This window comes from Rhinopithecus roxellana, chromosome 8 (genome assembly GCF_007565055.1).
Source record: "Rhinopithecus roxellana isolate Shanxi Qingling chromosome 8, ASM756505v1, whole genome shotgun sequence".
NCBI lineage: Eukaryota > Metazoa > Chordata > Mammalia > Primates > Cercopithecidae > Rhinopithecus > Rhinopithecus roxellana.
In genome coordinates this window covers 73,505,316-73,528,792 of record NC_044556.1, presented here as the reverse complement: position 1 = coordinate 73,528,792, position 23,477 = coordinate 73,505,316, and the positions used below count along the sequence as shown (strand labels likewise).

The window sequence follows — 23,477 nt, the reverse complement described above, 5'->3', positions numbered from 1 at the left end:
TATTAGATGGATATAGAATCAATAAATCTATAGGCTTATCCAATTTTTCTGAACAAATTTAGAAGTTAAAGATGAGCCCTGGAGGGGACAGAACATCACCAGCAGAACTATTGATATCGTCTGCCCTAGGCACTCCTCCTAACCCTCCTCTCCCCTACATTTTGGGGGCAGTCCTATTCCTCATCAGACAGTTGCTCTGCCTCCAGTCCTAGATGGCTTCTGAAAAACAGTTCTGGTCCATTCATTCCCTGTCTCGAGACTTCCGGAGCTTCCTGACCTGTGAATGAAATCCACAGGCCCATCACAAGATGGCTGCGCTCTCCAGTCCCTGGCACCCCAGGCTGCTCTGACGTGTGAGAGCTCCTTCCTGAAGGCTTGAATTTACGCGGGTCTTCATCACACTCAGCCCCCCATCATTTTTTCAGATTCAGTTCCAACACGTCACTCTCTCTGTAGAGCCTTCCCTGAATCTCACAAATGCAGCAGTTCCCTTTGTGGGGGAATATTCATCATGTTTTTCCGCATTGGCCTATGTTTATGCCTCTTCTTGCAGATGTCCATCTAGGCTGGGAGCTCCTAGAGGGTAAACGCAGCTTCTCACACACCTGGTACAGAGTCGATGCTCATGGAATGATGGGCGAGGGACAGAGTGAGTGAATGAATGAATGAATGAATGAATGATATGCTGGAAGGAAGGGAGAGTGGGAGCAGGGACAGGTCAGAAGGGGGCCCAGAGTCTTCAGCACACAGTGTGGGTGTGTCACTGTGGCCAGGAACAATTCACTTCTCTGCCTGCAATACTTTTTGGGAAATGGGAGAGCTGAGGCTCAGTGTAGGCAAACTGGGTCCAGTCGGCAGGGAAGCCATGAGCTCCACGGTTTAGGGGAGGAGTCTCGTGCTTAAGTAAGCTGTCACATGGAAGATCTCCCTGCCCTCCTCCTATTGGTCTGTATTGCTATTTCTCCTTCACCAGTGGAGGCTTTTCTTCTCCCAGAAAGAATCCAGAAGAGTTCAGACAAGTGTCAGGTCCTCCAGAACCGGAAAGCAACGTGTAGGGTTTGTTGTAAAGGGCTTTTAAATAGGGTTGGGGAGATCCAGGTAGATCAGAATCTTGACTCTGCACTGACTGTGTGAACTCAAGACAGAAATTCACCTTTCAAAACCTCTGTTCCCCAGTCTATGCAGTAAGAAGTTTAGATTGGTTGATTTACAGGGAGATTTTGAGCAGGCATGATTCAGTTCCCTGAAGAGCTGTGGGACAGGACTGCACTAAGAGGTCCTATAGATTGGATTCTTCAGTTCCTCTCCTTCCGCTGGAGAATAGAGGAATCTGCTTTCGCTGCACACTAAGAGATTTACCTGGAGAATAAATGGAAAGCAGGCCAGGATCCCGGGTGAAATGTGGCACATTTGAGGAGACTTCAATTCCCTTGCCCTCCAGGTGTGCACTTGGAAGGGGGAACGAGGGAGGGGGAAGCCGGCAAGGTGGGTGGAGAGATAGGGGAGGGGCAAGAGGCGGACCCCAAGTTGCTCATGGGAAGGGGGTGGGGTAAAATAATCAAGTTTGTAGACCGCTGTCTTTAAAGTTACTAATAAGCTTGCCTTATCTTTCCTTAACTTCTCCTCACAGTGTGGTCTTTTCCCCACCCCCAGACGTGAACGGGAAGCAGGTCACAAAGCCTTTCGGATTATAAAAGAAACACTTGCTTCTCACAAGGAGAGCAGCAGACTCACTGTACTAAATGCCAGGATAAGCCTCTGGCTGGCCTTGACTGTGACCCTCCGGCCTCTTTCTACAGCGCTGCCTGGATCGACTGGCCTCTCTCTGCTGGATTCCCAAAGTGCATTGTGTAGAGATAGCAACTCAGGTCAGGCTAAAAGCTGAAGCGCGTGCACACACACACACACACACACACACACACACACACACACACACAGCCTCCTTGGCACAAGATAAAATCTTAGTGCATTCCCCTCTCCCCGATTAGGTCTCTGGGAGGCCGAAGTGTTCAGGTGCAAGGTTCAGATAACCCGCAGTGTCTCTCCAACTCTAGGATGACAAAGACCTCATTTCCCTTTTCTGGTGTTCACGAAACAATGAGAAAGTACGGGTAGCCTGCAGAAAGACCTCTCCATTCGTGACCCCCCAGGGGTGTGGGTTCTGAGAGGTGGGACCAGCTGCCAGGCCCTTTCTCCATTGGTTGAGCCCAGCAGGTAACCTGAAGCTTTGCTGAGAGGTGCATAAATAAAGAGTGAAACTAGTACCACCTCCTTGAAATGGGCTGAGTCCCTCTTGCTCACCCTTGACTTGGAAAAACCAGTTTCTCTTTTATTGTCTGTTACTAATCTCTGTTCTAAAAACTCAGCTCAATTCTCAACCATACTCCAAACTCTGTCCTTTCCAGCTACCTTTACTCCCTCTCCTTCAATTCCACTTTCCTCTGCTTTCATTTTTTTTTTTCAAAGGGTCTCACTTTGTCACCCAGGCTGGAGTGCAGTGGTGCAATCTTGGGCTCACTGCAGCGTCAACCTCCCAGGTTCAAGCGATTCTCCTGCCTCAGCCCCTCAAGTAGCTGGGACTACAGGCGCACACCACCACGCCTGACTAATTTTTTGTATTTTTTTGTAGAAGCAGGGTTTCACCATGTTGCCTAGACTGCTCTTGAATTCCTGAGCTTAAGCAATCCACCTGCCTCGGCCTCCCAAAGTGTTGGGATTACAGGCATGAGCCACTGCATCCAGCCTCATGTTCTTTTTCATTAAAGAGAGAAATCAACTATTCAGGACCGGCCCCCACCTTTCCTCAGGAGTCATTTCTGTTCTGCACAGGCCTGCTGAACTGGGTGCTTTATATAGGGTAAGTGTTTCTCGTTTTTTGTTCCCTGTCCTCAAGCCTTAAGGGCAAAAGAAACATCCAAGACTTGAAATTTCTTTTCTTCTTCTCATCTGCATGGCTCTAGCCATCTCTTTGCTCTGCATTATCTTATGACAAAAAAAAAATTCTTATTTTGAAGCAAACTCAAAGCTGGGTCCTGATATCTCAAGGCACACGTACTTGTACTTAAAGGTGAGTCTGAAATCTGTTGATTTGGGGAGCTTTGGAAAAACAAAGCTGAGTGGCTAGATCAGGGGGCTCATTGGGCAGGAAGAGGAGACTGGAAAATGCCGTATTCACTGCAAGTCAATTATCAACTTCCTCCAAGGCTAAAATAGCTGAACCTGCTGTATTTTAAACCAATCCTCAGCCACTTTTGTGTTTTCTCAAGGATTTCCAGGGATCCCAGGCAGTAAATCCTGCTGATAATGGGAATTGGTGTGATAAGGTGGGTGCTGAGCAGTTTAAGCACCAAGATTGTAGCTCTGTCTGGTTTTGTGGAGATTTACTCAACTAGAAGAACAGAGATTTGGCTGGTTTTTCAGTCCTGGGATGCAGGGTGCAGCTGCACTGGAAAATTTAGGACCTGATTTCATTCTTTGAGTCTCATGTTCAAGTTGGTTTTAATGTTGTGAAGACACTTGGGACATAATCCTGGGGGGAAGAGAGTGGTCACTGGATAAACGTACCCTATAGCGAGCCCATGTATGGTTTGTTCTCTGATCATGCATGTGCTTGGCTATAGACCCATGTAACCATGGTGAAGGCCACTGGGGGATTTAGTTGGCGAAGGCATAGTGGCCAGAAGAATCTTGAACCCGGAGTCTAGAGCAGGTCAAGTCTCCTGATATAGGTTCTGACTCAAGGATTTTTGTCTCTGCCTGTAGCAGCTACAGGTCTACAGCTGGAGAGTGGAGAGTGATAAGGGAATAACTCACTTTTTCAGGGCTCTCTGACATTAATGCCACCTCCCATTTGCTTTTTGCAGACATTGTCATCTCTCAAGTACCCATCTTGGAGGGTACGGACCCCACATGAGGGTGAGGCTCTCTGCACACTCCAGAGTGAGGATTTGAATAATCTAGTGGACTGTACGTGTTGGGAAGGGAAGAGCGGGGTACAGAGGTTCTGGAGGGAAAAGAATTGACTGACCCTTTTGCTCTCGGAGTTAAGCAGAAATCTAAAGAGAAAGCAAAGAATCTTGCCTTCCCGGCATCATTTCCTCCCAGCATCCTGGGTCATCATTCATTTATCACAGCCAACAGACTGGCCTCTTTCTTCCCTTTGACTGGGAATGGGTCAAAGGCAGTGCAGGAGGAGTATCTAGTCCAGATAATTCACAAGCAGGGTGCATTTTCCGTTCATTATTGAGAACTGTGAGTGTTTATCAAGAAGGCAGAGTGGGAGAAGATGAACCAGTCTTCTTCCCCTCAGTACCCAGATCTCTGCCTCCCAGCAAGTCCCGTGATCACCCTGGCAAAGAGTCTTTACATTCAGACCAAGGAGAGTGTGACTCCTTCTCAGCACTAGCTAGAAACCTCAAGCCCTTGCTTAAGGGCCTTTTTCAGAGAGACCCAATGCCCAGAAGGCTAGATACATGGGGAGGAGCCACATACGAGATACTGCCTCCCTGATTCGGGTCAGAACAAGCCCCAGGAAGAAAGTATTTCAAACAACAAGGTACATCTGCCCCAACACATCCAGCCTGCATGTTGGTGCTGAGAACAGCCTTTTATGCGGCTTGCACTGAGCTATGGGCATGTCTGAACACAACAAGGAAGAGGCCAGGGCAGCAACTGCACGCAATGGGCTGATGGGCATTTCTTTTAAGAGAGGACAGAAAACTCTTAGATACTTTGCATCCTTCCTATTTGACTCAGTCTATGAAAGCTAGGTTAGCTTTCTTTCTTCCTCCCTAAATCCTCCATCCTCATGCCCAACAAAGGAATAGTTGAATCATTTTCCAGGCACATCTGGAGGAGGATGTGGGACCATTGCAGGCTGTTCTTCCTAGATAAGTCTCTAGGATTGAGAACAAGGAGTCTTACCCTCCTCTGTCCACCCACCCCCATGAATGGGCCTAGCTCCAGCTGGGAGTTGTGGTTTTTCCTGAGTTCCTCACCTACCTCTTCGGGATTTCACACTGGCAAATGGGGCTGCAAAGTGCTCTTCGTGCTCTTTGGACAGTACCTTGTGGAGAGGAATGCCCATGTCCCTGCATTCCATGGCCTTGGTAAGCAAGCTCAGAGTAGCTGAATTTTTCTAAAGCAATTGCAGAACACCTGCCTTTTCTCTGTTTCCTCTAGAAAGGACCAACCACACCGAGCTCAGTTATGGCACACACAGTGGGACCTAGACAAAGGGAGAGGGTGACCAGCATCCCAACTAGGTAAACACAGAGGAGTTCCACATGGACTTATCTGGGTGGCTGCTTTGAAAATTAGAAACAGTCAAGAGTCCCTGGCCCCACAGACTCATCTCCCCAACTCAGCACTGTCTATCTGTGCAGCAGGTGCAAGGACGTGTTGATGAACTAGCTCTCTGCAGCCTCCTTGGAGAATGTGATCCTTGGGGAGGGGTAGGAGTATTCAGGTCCTCGACATCTCCCAAGTGTGTGATTCCAGGACGCCAAAGGCCTTTGGCCAGGTAATGCAGTGTCCACAGGCTGGGGTTGACATGTGTCCCCTCCCTCTGAGAAAAAGATCCTCAGGCAATCCATGTGCTTCTCTTGTCCTTCATTCCACCGGAGTCTGTCTCATACCCAACCAGATTTCAGTGGAGTGAAGTTCAGGAGGCATGGAGCTGACAACGATGAGGCCTTGGCAGTCAAAGCAGCAGCAGCAGCAGAAGCAGCAGCAGCAAGAGTAACTCTGACTTAGGAAGAGAGACAGCCAGAGAGAAGTGTGATCAATGAAGGAGACATCTGGAGTGCACGTGCTTCTTCAGAGGGACTGGTGATGGGCAGATTGGAGAAAGCACCACAGATGGGAACCACTTAATCTTTCTTTTCTAACACTGATGCTATGAAAATTTGCATTTTCTGTAACTTGTAAAAATTAAAAATTGCTTGTCTACTGAAAAGCCTCTCTGCCTCTATGTTTTATACCTTCGGATGCCACATACCGTCGGATGCCAACTCCCGGCCTTCTAAGCCACCTCCTCTTTAGGCTAAAACTGAGACATGAGCTTGAAGAATTGACACTGGCTTCCTCTCTCTTGGGGGTCCCCAGGCAGGTGACTGGGACACTATTTGCAATCAGCAAGGAACCCTGCTGCCCTTAGACTCCCCACAGAGGGAGCAGAACCTGCAGAATGGAGTAAAAAAAAAAAAAACGGTATTAAAGATTTTTTAAACCCATTTATACTGTAATAAAATAAATGTAAATAAGATTTAAGTGAAGGCAGATTGCAGATATTTCCGATGCTATACAAGATACATCTCATAGTATGGGTGTAAATTCTGCAAAGGTTAATGCAGTTAAACATATTTGACACATAAAAATGTCAGATCCAACATTAATCATTCACCAATTGTAATTGCCTTTCTATGGGTCTCTTCTCCCCAAGACATATGCTTAAAACACCAGGCTTAGTAGAAATCTGGGAGGAAAAAAACAAATAATACCTCTCAGCTGTCAGGGTCTATGATTTGCTTTGATAGATTTAGCACTGATTTCATTCTCTTTACAATTCAGTGTGATTATGCGTGTGTATGTGTGTGTGTGTGTGTTACTCCATGTTTCTCCTTTAAGGAAGGAGAAGGTATGGAACAAGAGAAAGTTCGTAAGTCCAAAGGAAGTCCAACCCAGTTAGGAAGGGAATGCCATCCACAAGTTTTTATAACTGGCCCCTCCCTTAAGAAAAGGGGTCTCCTTTAAGGAGCCAGTCTGGCTAAATCGGCAGACCTGAACAAAGCCTGGCCCTGACAAGTCTTCAGAAAAACCGGTTTTCACCTCCAGAATGTGCCCCAGGCAGCAAAATACAATACAACGGCTCTCCTTGGCTTTTCTTTTTTTCCTTTTTTTTTTTCTTTTTTTTTTTTGAGACAGAGTCTCCCTGTGTCGCCCAGGCTGGAGTGCAGTGGTGAGGTCTTGGCTCACTGCAAGTTCCGCCTCCCGGGGTCAAGTGATTCTCCTGCCTCAACCTCCCAAGTAGCTGGGACTACAGGTGCCCACCACCACGCCTGGCTAATATTTTGTGTTTTTAGTAGAGACGGGGTTTCACCATGTTAGCTAGGAAGGTTTCGATCTCCTGACCTCATGATCCGCCCGCCTCGGCCTCCCAAAGTGCTGGGATTACAGGCGTGAGAGCCACCGCGCCCGGCAGCTGAGTGGTGTTTTTCTTAGGAGCTCACTCTAAAGGAGATTCCAGCTTTGCAGATGGATACCTATCACTTGAATGACCAGGCCCTGTCCCCCAGCCAGTGACCTCTGAGGGGGATGGGTCTCTTCACCTTCCTCCAACCCTTCCTTGACCTGAGGGTCCCAGATTGCCAGCAGGAACTAAAAGGAATAAACCTTTCTCGAAAATATTTTCCTGTGTCAAGTTAATACAGATTTAAAACCTAGTTTCTGTTACCCCCACGCCGTCATTCCAAGACCCACACGCAACAAAGGACGAAGAAGCCAAGCCACAGGCGTTTTTTAAAAACATGTTTACTCATAAAAATTACGTAGTAAATCCAACTGTGGGGTGCTGTTTGTCCAGCAGACTCCTAGTTAACCAGCAAACACCTCCCATTCAAGGATCTGAAGCAAGCCCAAAGATCAGAACAAAAAGCACACGACAGGCACGATGTGGCATTTTTATTTGCAGCTTGGTTTGAGTCCTATGACCTGGAATCTTTTTAAAGGAGGTAAGTGCTTGTGTATTTATGTGCCACCTGGCCCAGGTGGAGGCAGGAACCAAAATGGCCAACAATGGTGACCAGAGGATAGATTATCAAACACTAGCCAGGGCACAATGCTGTGACTACAAAAGGTTCTACCTGATGTGCTGCTGGGTCCCCCCAAAGTCCCATGCAAATGCTATCTTCACAAGACAGGCACAGGGCTTGGTGTTTGTGGCACCGAGGTCTGAACTGCCCACTTCCTCCCACCAATGCAGCACAGATTGCGTATTCCCTCTTGCAGAAAAAGAAAGCCCCAAGCCTGGCCTGGAGCAGCTTGCCAGGGAAGCCAGTGTGTGCCGAGAGCTGGAGCGAGCTGCTCATCCATCTTCTGTGTCCAACCCCCACTCTTTTATGTCTCATGTCTTCATTGCAAAGCATGGCTTGCCAAAAAAACAACAAAAAAAACAACACAGAGAAAATGGTTTCATCAAAATTCCCTTGCAACAACAACAACAACAACAGCAAAATAATATTACCCTGCTTTCATTATTCACGATCTTTTATTGAGGCAAAAGACAAATATCATTGAGCCAAACCTGAATAAACAAATATATACAAACCCTGGTAATTTAATATTTTGTGCTAATGGTATACACTGTAGATACAACACAAGAGGAGTAAATTACAATCCTATCAATAATACATCACATCCGGGCTCCAGTTTCTCAGTACACGAGAAAATGTGTATTGGCAAAGGCTCTCCGAATATTAAAAGCCATGCATACAATGAGGCAGTGGGTACAGAAGCTAGAAACTCCCACAGGACTGTGTTCTGGTCTTTGTTATCAAGGCCCTTCAGGAGGAAATAGGCCACATCAAAGCTCCAAAAACTGTTGCTAAATGCAGACATCCCATTCACATTCTCAGCCCATCTCTGGGTGAAGCTTCAATCACAGAATAACCTATAATCAGGGCACCAGTTTGCAGACCACTTGGAGCACTGCCCTGATTTGGACACCTCAGGTCTATGGTAGATGCCCAGGTTCTGTTGGGGTGACCTGTGGTGATGGACAAGGGACTCCAGAGAGTCCCAGTACAGCTGGCAATATCTGAGAGATCATGTGGCTTCAGAGCAGCCTCCCCAACTTGTATGTGATCCTCCAAAAGAAAAGAGGGAGAAAAAAAGGCAGTACTGATGACAGGCAAGGAGCCAACGACCTGCAAAGGAAGAGAGATTTACTCTGAAATTTTAAATGCCCCAGTTACCAAATTTTTGTCAGTGGTTCCAAATTTTCTTACTCCCCACTGCAAGAGAAGCAAATGACAGTCTTACCTAAGAGCAAAGAGGAAATATTTCGACCATAGTACCACTAATAATCTGGACAAATAAGGTTAATGTGGGCAAGACGGCTAGTTGGTGCCACAGTTACACACTGGTACTCCCTTGATTCAGGGGATATTTGAGCCAACTTACAAGGCAGAAGGGTCAGTCTCTTTCTTGTCTCTTTTTCAGTCAGCACCTAGGAGAAAAAGGAGAGGCTGAGGAGGGAAGGGAGGCTGTCAGGGTATCTCAGGCAAAAGGAACAGGAGGCAGACAGCAGCCCCAGCCTCAAGCTGGGAGATGAAAAGCCCTGGCCAGACACCAGTTCATTAGTGGAAATAAAAGCTTCCTAAATTGCAGGGAACTGGCTGGGCTTTCTGGAGAGACACCTACACATCAAAGAAAACTAATGTGAAAAATTCTCTTTGTCTGGAGACAAGAAACAGCATCTGGGAGTCTTATCATATCCTCCCTACCTCCTCCCCACGATCTCTCCACCATCCTCCTTCAAATCCTTGGTCCCTTTGGAGGGGTGAAAATGGCCATTTTTCCTGCTGCCTGTCAGATAGCAGGGACCGGTGGGACACCTGGTGGGCAGTGGGGGAATTACAGCCACACTGGCCCTCAACATCATCAACCAGGTCTAGGGAGACCTGTGTATTCTGAGATCACGGAAAACAAGAAGGCAAGCATCTTTTTCTAGGTGAAGTGATATTGAAGTGGACTTTAAATGTAGAAGCAATTGACTTAAACTTCTGCTATTTTCAATTGTGTTTGGGAAAAGATGGGTGGCTCAGAATAAATATGAATAAATAGAATCCATAGATAAACACACACACACTATAATGCTTAATGCAACTCCCACATTCTTTAAACTTTACTTAAAGTCACATTGAAGATAGATACTGTCCCAGTGGACTCACCAAGCCAAACAGCTGGAAGAAGTTCCCCGAAGATAATCCGTAGATGAGAAACTCTCACCAAGGATAATGGAACATTGACTGCTCAAGGCGAATACTGAGGAATTTCTTATTTGCACCCAATAGGTTGCCAAGAGCAGCCCAAAGCTTCTGAGTCAACATGTGAAGTGGTTAAGAGGGGTCAAATTAGATATGGTGCCAATTTGATATGGCTGTGGGACTTTGGGCCAGCCACTTAACCTCTCTAAGACCCAATTTCCTTATCTGTCAAATAGAAATAATGATAATAATGGCAAGTACTTACTAAGAGCCAGACACTGCATGCTTTGTGTATATTAAATCATTTAATGTCCCCAGCCATTTTAAGGTATGACTGATATTTCTGTTTTACAGATGAGAGAGGGTAAGGGACCAGCCCAAGGTCACACAGCCTGCGAGTAGCCGAAGATCGAACCTAGGGCTCCCCGACTCTGGAGTTCACACTTAGAGGTACTACTCTATCCTATCTCTTAATGATAGTGTGAGAATCAGATAAGATAATGCATGCAAAGGTGATAGCAAGTGCCTAGGCCTAGTAAATTTCATGCACTCAAAAATATTACTGATGATGGTAATCTCAGTATCAAGTAAAAGTATCTTTGAGAAGTTTATCTAGTGCCCACTCAGCTGGAATAAGTAAGCACAGGCACACCTTTGGCTGCCAGAAATCCAGCATTAAACTTACTGTGCAATTTGGTCACACCTTTAGGTCAACCTTAACTTTTATCTTTCTTTCTTAACTTTCTTTTAGGAGAGTTTTCATTGCTTTGTTTAGCTTTACATTTAGTATATGTATCATACTGTAGGGAGCCTTGAGAGTTTTCTTTTTCAAAATTGTCATGAGATCAATGACAAAGATACAACAATTTTTCCAGAGTAAGTACCATTTCAAATTTTTACTTTATTTTTCTGAAGGCAAGTGAAAAGTACTGGTGAGAAAGAAGCTGGTGAAGAGCTAATAATTAAAAAAAAAAAAAAAAAAAAAAAAAAAAAAACTTGTTCAAGCAATTCTCCTGCCTCAGCCTCCCAAGTAGCTGGGACTACAGGCATGCACCATCACACCCGGCTAATTTTTGTATTTTTAGTAGAGACGGGGTTTGGCTGTGTTGGCCAGGCTGGTCTTGGACTCCTGATCTCAGGTGATCTGCCTGCCTTGGCCCCCCAAAGTGCTGGGATTACAGATGTGAGTCACTGTGCCCGGCCAAAAAAAAAGTTTTGAGCACACAAGAAAGTAGAACAATCAATAGAAATCAAACAAGAAATAGCAAACTAGTGATCAGGGAGGAGGATGCAATCCTGTTGCTGTGGCATGGGCACTGAGCTTAGCAATGGAGAAGCAGCTTCTTGCTGAAGCCCCATCCCGCTGGTTCCATCAAAGAAATTTCCAAAGTTGAGGCAGCTCTGACACCAGGAGTGTCATCCCCAGGCTGCAGCTCACTCCCCAAGACCTTTCAGAGATGAGACTGGGGACCATTATGTCACCTGGACCCCTTGGACACCTGGCTTAATATTACCACTCCCTCCTGTAAGTATCCAGCTAATTTTAGAGTATGAAGTTTGTGGCTGGAGAACACTCACCTGGCAAAGTTGCCAGCATAAGGGAGGTTCTCACCTGAAAATGGACAAAAAGCAGGCCAAAGGAGAAACTAAGACTTTTTACAGAATGAGTTCCTTTTGTCTCATTACCTCACCCTGTGACCATCTGCCTTTTAAGAAGGAAGAAAGCCTTGAACAAAGAAAGTGTCCCTTTTAATAACAGAACCATATCAATTACATTTCATTACTACACCATTATGGCACGTTGCATTATAATCCAACTGTTAATGGCCTCACCTCAGAAGCCCACATCACTCCACTTTGCCCTCCTGAACGCCTGACTTTTAGCTGAGTCAATTTGTCTACTGCAATTAGATCCAGGCTCCCTCCTTCCTGAGTCAAGTCCTTGCCAGCAATGGCAGCAACTTTCCCATGCCCCTCCATGGGAGCTCTATTAAATATTTCCTGCCACTCAGAGCTAATTTTGAAAGTTGCTATGGATTCATGAATCAATGATGCTTTTTTTTGTTTTAACTTTAATGTGTATACAATTTACCTGAGAATCTTGTAAAAATGGAGATTCTGATTCAGCACATGTGGGGTGGGGCCTTAGACTCAGCACTTATCACCAGCTCCCAAGTGATGTTACTGTGGTGCCTGGATCACACGGTGAATAGCAAAGACCTAGGGGGCTCAAGATTCAAAATGCCGTTCTCCTACACTATTCCTCTCAGTTTAGCAGGAGACTCAGACTCAGGTCTCATCTTGGTGTCTCTCCTTTTCCTTTGGCTTCTCTTTCAAGTCATTGTTATCTTAGCCAATCTGAGGAGACAGGAGAGGCCCAGAGAAGGCCACAGGAGGGTATACTTGGCTTGTCACAGCAGCAGAGGCTCTGACAAATGATGAAGAAGATGGGGCCTTTTCTGAATGTGAAAATGGCCTGAGTGATCCCTATTCAGGAAACACCAGTGGTTTAGAATAGTAAGTGCCCCCAACACCTAATACGTGAGATAGATTACTGAGAAATGAAAGGTTTGTGACCCAGAAACTGAGAGAAAGCAACTTCAAGTAGTTTGACAAGTGACCACTCATCTGGAGCAAGTAACCATGAGTATATTTTGGCTGCCAGGAAATCCAGACCTAAAGTTAGTGGGCAATTTTCAAGATTTAAGAAGAAAGGAGTGAAGTAATTTACCAAAAGTCAAGATTCTGGGCCAGGCCTTAAACTGACCCAGTTCTTCTGCCTCTTAGTCTAGTGTTGTTTCTAACAAGCCACTTTATTGCTGTGCTGAGAAGCTACTTCTCTCTCATTAAATTTACTATGTGGATTTATCATCACTCTAAAACTCAGTGCTTCCATTCTTTTTATTTTTTTTTTATTTTGAGAATGGAATCTGTAGAGCTGATAAAATTTAAAAATTAAGTATTCAATATAGATATGTTTTTAAAAGAATATTTATAATGTTTAACTATTTTTCTTTTCCAGTGTTTACTGGAGAAATGAAACCATCAATAAATGAACATGCCAAGCAGTGATGTTGGATCAGAAAGTTAGTGACTGGGTGGGAAGAACTTAAGCTGAAGCAGGTTAGATTTGGGTTCAATTCCAGTGTCTGTGGCCTTCAGCAAAACATTAAATCTGTGCTTCAGTTTGTAAAATGTTACAAGGCAAAACAAAGTCCCTACCTCTCAAAGTCATTTTAGGTACGAAAAGTACTTCATGAATGATAAATATGAAAACAATTATTTTTATGCATCTCAATTGTAGTAGGATACTGAAGAGGATCAGAACATGCCATCTCAAATATACCAACTTGGCAAGAGAATTATTTTGACTTGAAGGCAAGTGAGAAGAAGAAGACATAGGAAAAGTTATTTTTCCCTCCCCTTAACTGCCTAATAACAACATAAATTTTTTGTTTATAAAGGTAACATAAATTTCCATTTGTAAGGGTGCCTCCCTGTGTTGTACCAGAAAGATAACCATTCTAGAGGCAACACTTATTACCTGAGATGACTTATCTGTATAACAGACCTCATTACACAGCTTTTAATTACCATACATTTTCTAATCATCTTCCCACAGCTTACCCCCACCACAGGAGCCCAAACTCCTTTTCCCTTGTCTAGCTTTTTCTCCACACTTTATCACCCTTTGTCAAGATAGTATATAAGTTCCAAATTCTAAACTTCTTTCACATTTCTTTATGAACTTCTGTGCATATCTACTCAATTAAATCTGTTTTCTTCTTCTGTTAATCTGCTATTTATTAGTTTGATTTGTGGGCCCCAGTCACTGAACCTAAAAGGGTAGAGGATTATTTTCCCCCTACTAAACAGAGAAAAGACAAGACAGCAGGACAAGGAGGGCTGAGGCAAGGCTGTGAGGTCATAGCCATAAGGAAATTACAAAATACAGAAGGACTAGATCTTAACAAAGTAAAGGTCTAAAATAAAATGTTCAGGCTGAGCACAGTGACTCATGCCTGTAATCCCAGCACTTTGGGAGGCTGAGGCAGGCGGATTACCTGAGGTCAAGAGTTCAAGACCAGCCAGGTCAACATGGTGAAACTCTGTCTCTACTAAAAATACAAAAATTATCTGGGCATGGTGGTGCATGCCTGTAGTCCCAGCTACTCAGGTGGTTGAGGCAGGAAAACCACTTGAATCAGGGAGGTGGAGGTTGCAGTGAGCTGAGATCACACCATTGCACTCCAGCCTCGGGGACAGAGCGAGACTCTGCCTCAAAAGAAAAAGAAAATGTTCAGTTAGGCATCTGTGGATTTAACACCAAAGGGCAAGAAAAAAAAAGTTATTCAGGGGTCCAAATGGATTTTGAAGGTGTAGGTAGGAAGAAGACATGCTATGGCCAAAAGTGAAAACAATATAGTGTTTCAACAGACTAAAGACACACAGTGTAAGAGTTCAGAAGGTGCATTTCCCAGAATCAAGGTCAGGTAATGAATCAGAAAGCCAGGCCTGTTGGTGGAAAAGACAGGCACCCACTACCACAAACAAGCAACAGGAGGCTGAGAGTTGACCTTGCTAGAGGCAAGCATCTGGACCAGTCGAGAGTTCCTCGGTTCTTCCTATCAGGGCATGGGCAGCTCAAAGCTTGCAGATAAGGGGAGGGAAGTAACTGTTTTTGAATGGGTTGTAAGGAGAGTAATTGGGCAGCAATTGACAACAGATTCTGATACAGCACCATTAGTCTATTCCTGACCCACATTCAATTTGTCAAAAAATGCTTTTTAAAATTGAGTCTTTATTGAGAAGACATGCACCTAACTCTCATTTTAACAGGCAACATAGCTGCATGCAAAATAAGAGGTTAGATAGTATCTGTTTTATACCATCACTCTGTATGTAGAAGCAAAGATCTTATTTTGCATTCATATTCTATGTTCTGGATAAACTGTGAGGTCTCTCTGCCAGATTTTTATGGATAATTAGAAGGTTGCAAAAAGCAGATGTTATGAAACTATCTGTGACTAGTCCTTAATGGTGGATGACAAGAACTCGGTACCATTTCTTAATTACATGAGACATAGTAAGAGGTGTAAAACAGAGGGAGAACTGTCAAAGCCTGACAAGATATCAAACAGTTAATCACCCACATTGAACCTGAACATTTTTTTACCATGTAATTCAAAACGCGGATCCCACCTCCCTATAGCTAAAAAAATTACAGCTGTAAGTTGTGTGTGCTACTGTGTTGCTTCATTTCAGGTTTTAAGAATTGATATAAGAGCTTCTCCATAAAATAGGTGGCTTTTCTCTTGAAAACTAATCAAATAAGAAAATTTGCATCTTGTGAAATATAGAGACAATATTGCTATATCAGATTCTACTTAGTGGCATGAAAGGAAGCTACAGTATTTTGGAAAACTGGTTCTTGTCTCATGAAGACAATGACCACAACTAATATTTTTTGATGTCTTGCCCTGTGCCAGAGGATATATAAGCTCTTCACTATTCATTATCTCATGCAATCCTCACAGCTCTAAGAAGTAGGTGGGCACTTCAATTAGCCCTATTTTACAGAAAAGGAAACTAATAGGCAGGGAGCAGTGGCTCATGCCTGTAATCCCAGCACTTTGGGAGGCTGAGGCTGGTGGATCACTCGAGTCCAGGAGTTCAACACCAGCCTGACCAACATGACAAAATTCCATATCTACTAAAAATATTAAAATTGCCCAGGCATAGTAGTGTGCACCTGTAGTCCCAGCTACTTGGGAGGCTGAGGCAGGAGAATCACCTGAACCTGAGAGGCGGAGGTTGCAGTGAGCCGGGATCTTGCCACTGCATTCCAGCCTAGATGACAGAGCAAGACTCTGGCAAAATAAATAAATAAATAAATAACAAAGAAAGGAAAGGAAACTAACAATAACAACAGTAACAACACAAACTCAATAGCTACTACTACTGGCAGTTATTAAGTTATTAAGTACTGGCAGTATCCACACATTGTACTGTTGCCATAATTATTTTTATTTTTATTTAACAGAAGAGGAAACTAAGGTACCAAGAGATTGAAAAATTAGGCCACCTGATTTTAAGTGGCAGTGTCAGATTTCCAAATCTAGTCTGTCTCTACACATAGTACATTTAACCCTTGGTCTACACTGCCTCTGTTTGCCTGGTGACTATTATGGGCTGAATTCTGTTCCCCCAAAAATCATATGTTGATGTCCTGACTCACATATGTTGATGTGATTGTATTTGGAGATAGGACTTTTAAAGAGGTAATTAAGTTTAAATTGGGTTATATGACTGGGTTCTAATCCACTGTGACTGGTGTCCTTATAAGAATAAAAGATTTGTGGTTCATGTCTGTAATCCTAGCACTTTGGGATGCCGAGGCAGGTGGATCACCTGAGGTCAGGAGTTTGAGACCAGCCTGGCTAACATAGAGAAATCACGACTCTACTAAAAATACACAAATTAGCGGGGTGTGATGGTGTGTGCCTACAATCCCAGTTACTCGGAGGTTGAAGAAAGAGAATCACTTGAGTCCAGGAGGCAGAGGTTGCAATGAGCTGAGATCATGCCACTGCCCTCCCGCCTGTGCAACAGAGTGAGACCCCATCTCAAAAACAAAAGAAAAAGAAAAATGATTAGGACTCAGATACACACAGAGGAACCCATGTGAAGACAGTTGTCTAAAGTCACGGAGAGAGGCCTCAGATGTTATCATCCCTGACAACCTTGATCTTAGACCTGTAGCTTCCAGGACTATGAGAAAATCGATTTCTGTTATACAAGTCACCCAGTCTATGGCAATTTGTTATGGCAGCTCTAGCAAATGAACACAGTGGCCCTGTTTAAGTCCCCTAACTTCTGTATGTCTCAGTCCCTTGAGCTGGAAGATGTCTAGGGCTCTTCCCAAGTAAAGCATCCCATGCTTGCCATGCTTTAGTATCTTCACCCTCCTGGACAACCAGCAGGGGCTTCTTCCTGGGGCTTCAGAACTGACAATTTTCCTCATGCTTCAGCCTCTCCCACTCTTCCCACCCATTGCTGCTGGCAATGTGGAAGGTTCACGTAAGAAATAGAGGGGCGTATCCCCAGAGCAAACAGGAGGTGAGAGCCAGATGATGTAAGCTCAGTGGGAACCTCTGGGGCGGAGCTTCTCCGCCTACTTCTAAAACACCCGCCCAACTATTCAACCATTATTTATAAATTTACTTATATGAATACAATTATTTATAAATGTGTATTTGTCATTATTTATAAATTACTCATGATATACTAAGCACTATACCGATTGCTAAGACACAATGCCAAAAACAAAACAGAAACAGGTCCCTACCCTCCTTGAGGATACAATACAAGGGGGAAGAAGATATGAGTCAAATAATGGCACTATGTTTCAAAAATGCAATTTAAAACAAAAACAGATACTCTGATGTGAAGGTAGGGAGCCCTTTAGACTTTTTATGGAGACTTTTGTTCTTGAATCAAAAGTGAGGCAAAAGTGCAAGTACTCCAGGAAGGGACAGTATACTGACTTAAAGTCACACCAAGCTATAAATGACTAAATCAGTCCTTTTCCTAGAACTAAGCTTTCTGAGGAGAATGAAATAGCAGAGATAATGGAGTGCGGAAAGTGGGAAAAGAACATAGAAAAGAAATGGTAAAGAACTGAAGATAACTGTTTGCCGTTTTGCAACTTTGCCTGGAGCCAACCCAGGCTCTGTTCTGCACTCCTGTTACAGTGAGTCTATTAGTGTTTACTCAGGTCCTACTGAGAAAAGAAGAGAAAAAGAGAGCATCACGCTCCACAGGAAGGTAGAAAAATTACTTGTAAATGAAAAAGAACCTTCTCTGCAATGTCAGGAACTTTCTATTAAATTGAATAAGCAGGTACACACCCAAGAATAATTAGACAATGATGACAACTCTGTTCAGACTGCCTGTCCTTGTTTTCCCAGCAGTAAAATCCAAATGCATTTCATTCTGCAACAAACACGGATTGAGAGGCCACAATGAGTCAGGCATGGTGTTAGGTACCAGGGCTGGAAAGAGGAAAATGGCATGGTCGTGTCCTCAGCATTTAGGAGTTCACTGTGGAGGAAGAAATTCAGACTCATAAACAGTCACTGCACTGTAATGCAACGAACACAATGCCAGAGGGTACAGAACACCAGAGGATGGGGATGGGGGACCCACATTTTAAAGTTGGATCAGAATGGATAAAGATCAATCAGGGAAGCTTCCTTGGTGATGGTCCTTTGAGCAAGGCCTGAAACCACAGGGTAAACTAGATCATAATTATAACATGGGAAGAAATTATTTGCTATTGACTGTTACAGGCAGCAAGGAATGTGGACTGTGGAGAGAAGGGCAACCCAATGATGGTAATAATAGTGGTGGAATTCGCAAGATAGGTATTTGCAGTAGATTATCCCAGCAAGCAGAGTATGAGACAGAGATGTCATTTAAAGATTTCTCAAGATTCAAACCAATAGAAGAGAGGAAGAAAACAGGTTTGGGCAGAATGAGAAGTTGAGATATGATGTGGGTCTAATGGCAGCTTCAGCAGATTCACAGAAAGTTCTGGAGCTCAAATGTCCCTTCAGAATTATCCTGCATTGGAGGTGAATGGGCTGAGCTGTTATATCCCCATGATGAGAAGTCATTGCATGTGGGCGGCCCCTGGAAGAAGGCATGACCTCAACTGAGGCTGTTTTCTCAGGTTGAGACAATCCCCCTCAAAGTGCTGATGACTGCCAGCAGCACCCACCACAGCAGCTGGGGTAATTAATTCTTCATTCCCAAAAGGGGATCTGAGCAACATATCACAGCCATGCCACAGTGCACTTCTTACACCATTTGGATTCACTTCTTCACCAAAGTCTTAGGAGCAGTTCCTCCAGCATTCTTGTAAACCCCTTGTTGGGGAGGGAAGATGAAGTTCAGTGGGATGACCTGCAGTCCCGACCATGGCAATTGGCTTTGGAGCTACAACTGACATTCTCACCATCCTCTGTTATCCATCATAGATCCCCTTACTGTCAGCTAGTACCCCTGCTGCTCTTGCTGTCCTATTGGTGGCATGAGCTAGACCCTAAAAGGATCTGAATTCCTGGTTACCATGCCCTCCTCAGGCTAAGATTGCTGCACATCCTTCTAAAATTGGTCAAGAGAGTCTCAAAAGATGCCCAAGTGGATCATTTGAGTACCAAACCTAATTCTTTCTGCTCCTAGCAGCCCTACCTCTTCCTGCTTACCAGCCAACTAGTGACTCCTTTTCTTGCCTGCTGGTTCCTGGGCACAATGAGTCTGAAGTGCCAAAACAGTAATAGTTTATAATTCAGCCAGACTCCTGCTGTGTCCCTTGGCAGCAGTATTTTTTCCTTTAGAAAATGGAGGCCGGGCACGATGGCTCATACCTGTAATCCCAGGACTTTAGGAGGCCAAGGCCAGCGGATCACGAGGTCAGGATATCAAGACCATCCTGGTCAACATGGTGAAATCCCATCTCTGCTGAAAATACAAAAACTAGCTGGGCATAGTGGCGTGTGCCTGAGACAGGAGAATCGCTTGAACCTGGGAGGTGGAGGTTGCAGTGAGCCAAGATCGCACCACTGCACTCCAGTCTGGCAAAACAGCGAGACTTCATCTCAAAAAAGAAAGAAAGAAAGTGGAACTTTTATATATGCAGAGCCCTGAGTTGTGGGGATGAGAAGCCCATGTTCCCCAAGTGACTCACTAGGAGTGGGGCTCTGGTTTCTACCATTTGGTTTCCATACTTATGAATTCTACCTATTAGGTGCATAGCACTGTATAAATTTTTTTTATTTAAGGTATATGCTGTTTCCTGAAAGATAGTGCCACATCCCCTGAGATGGCACTACTGTGTGCCTTGAGTAGGTTATTGCATCACTCTATCAGGCCAGCACTTTTAGGTGGTGTATTATGTGATATGATCAGCAGATTCCCCGTCAAGTGCTCACTAGCTCAACTCTTTGGCAGTAAAGCATGTCCCATGTACTGATGCCATGTTATGTGAAATCCTGTGCCAATGGATTAGATACTCTACAAGCCTCCAGTACTGATGCTGGCTGTGATCCTGTTGGCATGACAGGCAAATCCATATCTGGAATATGAGTATATTCATGTCAAGGTAAAGTGTTGCCTCCTGTTCACAACAACAAAGACATGGAATCAACCTAAATGCCCACCAGTGATAGAACTAGATAAAGAAAATGTGCATATGCACTGTGGAATACTATGCAGTCATAAAAGGAACTGAGATCTTGTCCTTTGCAGGGACATGGATGGAGCTGGAAGCCTTTATCCTTGCTTGGCAGACTAACACAGGAACAGAAAACCAAACACTGCATGTTCTCACTTATAAGTGGGAGCTGAATGATGAGAACACATGGACACATGGCGGGGAACAACACACACTGGGGTCTGTCAGAGGTGGGTGGGGAGGAAGAGAGCATCAGGAAGAATAGCTAGTGAATGCTGGACTTAATACCTAAGTGATGGGATGATATGTGCAGCCAACCACCATGGCACACATTTACCTGTGTAACAAACCTGCACATCCTGCACGTGTAACCCAGAACTTAAAATAGAATTTGAAGGAAAAATAAATAAATAAAGTGGTGCCTCTTCCAAAGTAGAAGAGATCTGATATAGTCAACTTGCCACCAAGTGGCCAGTTGTTCTCCTTGAGGGATGGTGTTGAATCTGTTGTTCTCTGTTGCTAGCAGGTTGGTCATTAGACAGTGACAGTAGATAAATCAGCCTTGGGTGTTCATGCTGCTGTGCTCATGGGCAGCCTCCAACCCTGCCAGCATGACTCATATGCATTGGTCCATTGTGCAGACACAGGAGTGGCCAATAATAGATCCTTCGAGCATACGTGGTTCCTTAATATCTGTTCTGTGGTAGAATGTGCCCCAATAGGCATAAAAAATGTGATATGAAAATCTTCACTCTTTAGACCTGCTTCCATATGTCTATCTTCATGCCCCAGCCCATACCTTCTTGTCCCAATCTTCCAATCCTTTTTTTTCCTTTTTCTTTTTTCTTGTTTTTTTTTGTTTTTGTTTTTGTTTTTTGTTTTTTGTTTTTTGTTTTTTGTTTTTTTGAGACAGGGTCTTGCTCTGTCACCCAGATTGGAGTACAGTGGCACAATCTCAGCTCACTGCAACCTCCATCTCCCGGGTTCAAGCAATTCTCCTGTCTCAGCCTCCCTAGTAGCTGGCATTACAGGTGCTGCCACCATGCCTAGCTAATTTTTGTATTTTTAGTAGAGACAGGGATTCACCATGTTGTCCAGGCTGGTCTCGAACTCCCGACCTCTGGTGATCCTCCCACCTCGGCCTCCCAAAGTGCTGGGATTACAGGCGAGAGCCATTGCGCCCAGCCCCAATCTTTTTATATCCAAACTCCTACTTAGCCAGCCTACCCACTCCCCATAACTCATGAGTCCATATATATTCTAACTTTGGAACACTTGTTTTTACATGCAAAATGGATGACTAGGTGGGCTTCCTCAGCTCTTCCCGCTGTGAAGATTTTCTCACATTTCAATCTCACCCTGAGTGGAGCTATAGTTCAGCTACCAAATATACCCACAACCAAGTCAACCCATCTATGAATCACAATCAGGTTTTTTTCTTCCTTCATCAACAGGTCATAAGGAATAACACGTGTAGCCGCATATGTGAGCTGAGGAAAAGGTTCTGGTGTAATTGTGGCAGAGGTCATGAGACCTGGGCCACCTGATAGTGCAGCTTGCTTATGCCTTTTGGTCCTGTCTGTGTACAGATCTAGATACATCACTTCCATCATGACAAAGCTAGGCCCTCCTGACATTATGACTTGATGGTTCTGAACAAACTTAGCTCATGATGGCCAATCCCAAATGCATGGTAACTTAATATCTGATGATCAAGCATACCAGCCCTATGGGGAGCAGCAACACTTTATGAGCTGTTTTTCAAATGGTATGTAATTCTGTGTTATAGATAACACAGCCTTGTCCAAGAATTCCAGGTTATCTATGTGGTGATTCTCTCATTGAACTAATTCCTTTCCTTTCCCTCCCTTCCTTCCTTCCTTCCTCCCTCCCTCTCTCCCGCCTTCCTTCCTTCCTTCCTTCCTTCCTTCCTTCCTTCCTTCCTTCCTTCCTTCCTGATAGATAATATTTGTACATATTCATGTGGTAGATGTGATATTTTGATACATGCATATAATGTGTAATGATCAAATCAGGTTATTTAGGGTATCCTGATTTAGTATTTAGGATTACCTTGAACATTTATCATTTCTTTGTGTTGGAGAAATTTCAAATCTCTTCTGTTTTGAAATACACAATACATCATTAACTATAGTCAGTCTACTATGCTATGGAACACTAGAACTTATTCCTTCTATCTAATTAATGTTTGTACCCATTAACTAACGTTTCTTCATCCCTACACACTCCCTCCCCCACACCACACACACACACCCTTCTCATTCTCTGGTAACTGTCATTTAACTCTTTACCTCCTTGAACTCAACATTCTTAGTTCCCACATACGAGGGAGAATATGCAATATTTGCTTTTCTGTGTCTGGTTTAGTTCACTTTACATAATGACCTCCAGTTCCATCCATGTTTCTGTAAATGACAGGATTTTATTTTTTTACGGTTCAGTAGTATTTCATTGTGTATATATACCAAATGTATTTATTCATTCATCCATTGATGGACGCTTAGGTTGATTTCATATCTTAGCTATTGTGTATAGTGCTACAATGAATATGGGGGTTCAGGTATCCCCTTGACATATTGATTTATTTTCCTTTGGATAAATGCCTAGTAGGAGGATTGCTGGATCATATGATGGTTCTATATTTAGTATTTTGAGAATCCTCCATACTGCTTTTCATAATATCTGTACTAATTTACATTCCCATAAACAGTGCACAAGAACTCCTTTATGTCTGCATTCTCAACACCATTTGTTATTTTTAGTCTTTTTCATAATCACTCATGATACAAGATATCTCATTGCGGTTTTGATTTGCATTTCCCTCATGATTAGTGATGTTGGGCACTTTTTTCATATACCTGTTGGCCATCTGTATGTCTTCTATTGAGAAATGTCTATTCAGATCCTTTGCCCTCTTTTTAATGGGATTATTTTGATTTTTTGCTGTTGAGTTGTTTGAGTTTCTTGTAGTCTGGCTATTAGTCCCTTGCCAGATGAAGGGTCTGCAAATATTTTCTCTGATTCAACAGGTTATCTCTTCACTTTGTTCATTGTTTTTGTTTTGTTTTGTTTTGCTGTGCAGAGGCTTTTTAGTTTAATATAGTCCCGTTTGTCTACTTTTGCTTTCGTTGCTTGTGCTTTTGGGGTCTTACTCAAAAAATCTTTGCCTAGACCAATGTACTAGAGTGTTCACCCTACGTTTTATTCTAGTAGTGTTATGGTTTTGGCCCTTA

General features: G+C 43.8%; 1 long non-coding RNA gene across 3 annotated transcripts; it reads left to right on the top strand.

Moving 5' to 3' along the window:
* The first annotated feature begins 2,278 nt into the window (after positions 1–2,278).
* Positions 2,279–5,956, top strand: LOC104664170. 3 transcript variants are annotated; one of them, XR_004059037.1, is made up of 7 exons: positions 2,279–2,537; positions 2,630–2,857; positions 3,015–3,067; positions 3,864–3,915; positions 5,182–5,264; positions 5,385–5,521; positions 5,645–5,956. It is a non-coding gene; the product is annotated as an uncharacterized LOC104664170 (long non-coding RNA). The 3 variants fall into 3 exon arrangements; XR_004059038.1 differs by having other exon boundaries at positions 3,864–3,939; XR_004059036.1 differs by having other exon boundaries at positions 3,864–3,966.
* The last annotated feature ends 17,521 nt before the right edge of the window (positions 5,957–23,477 follow it).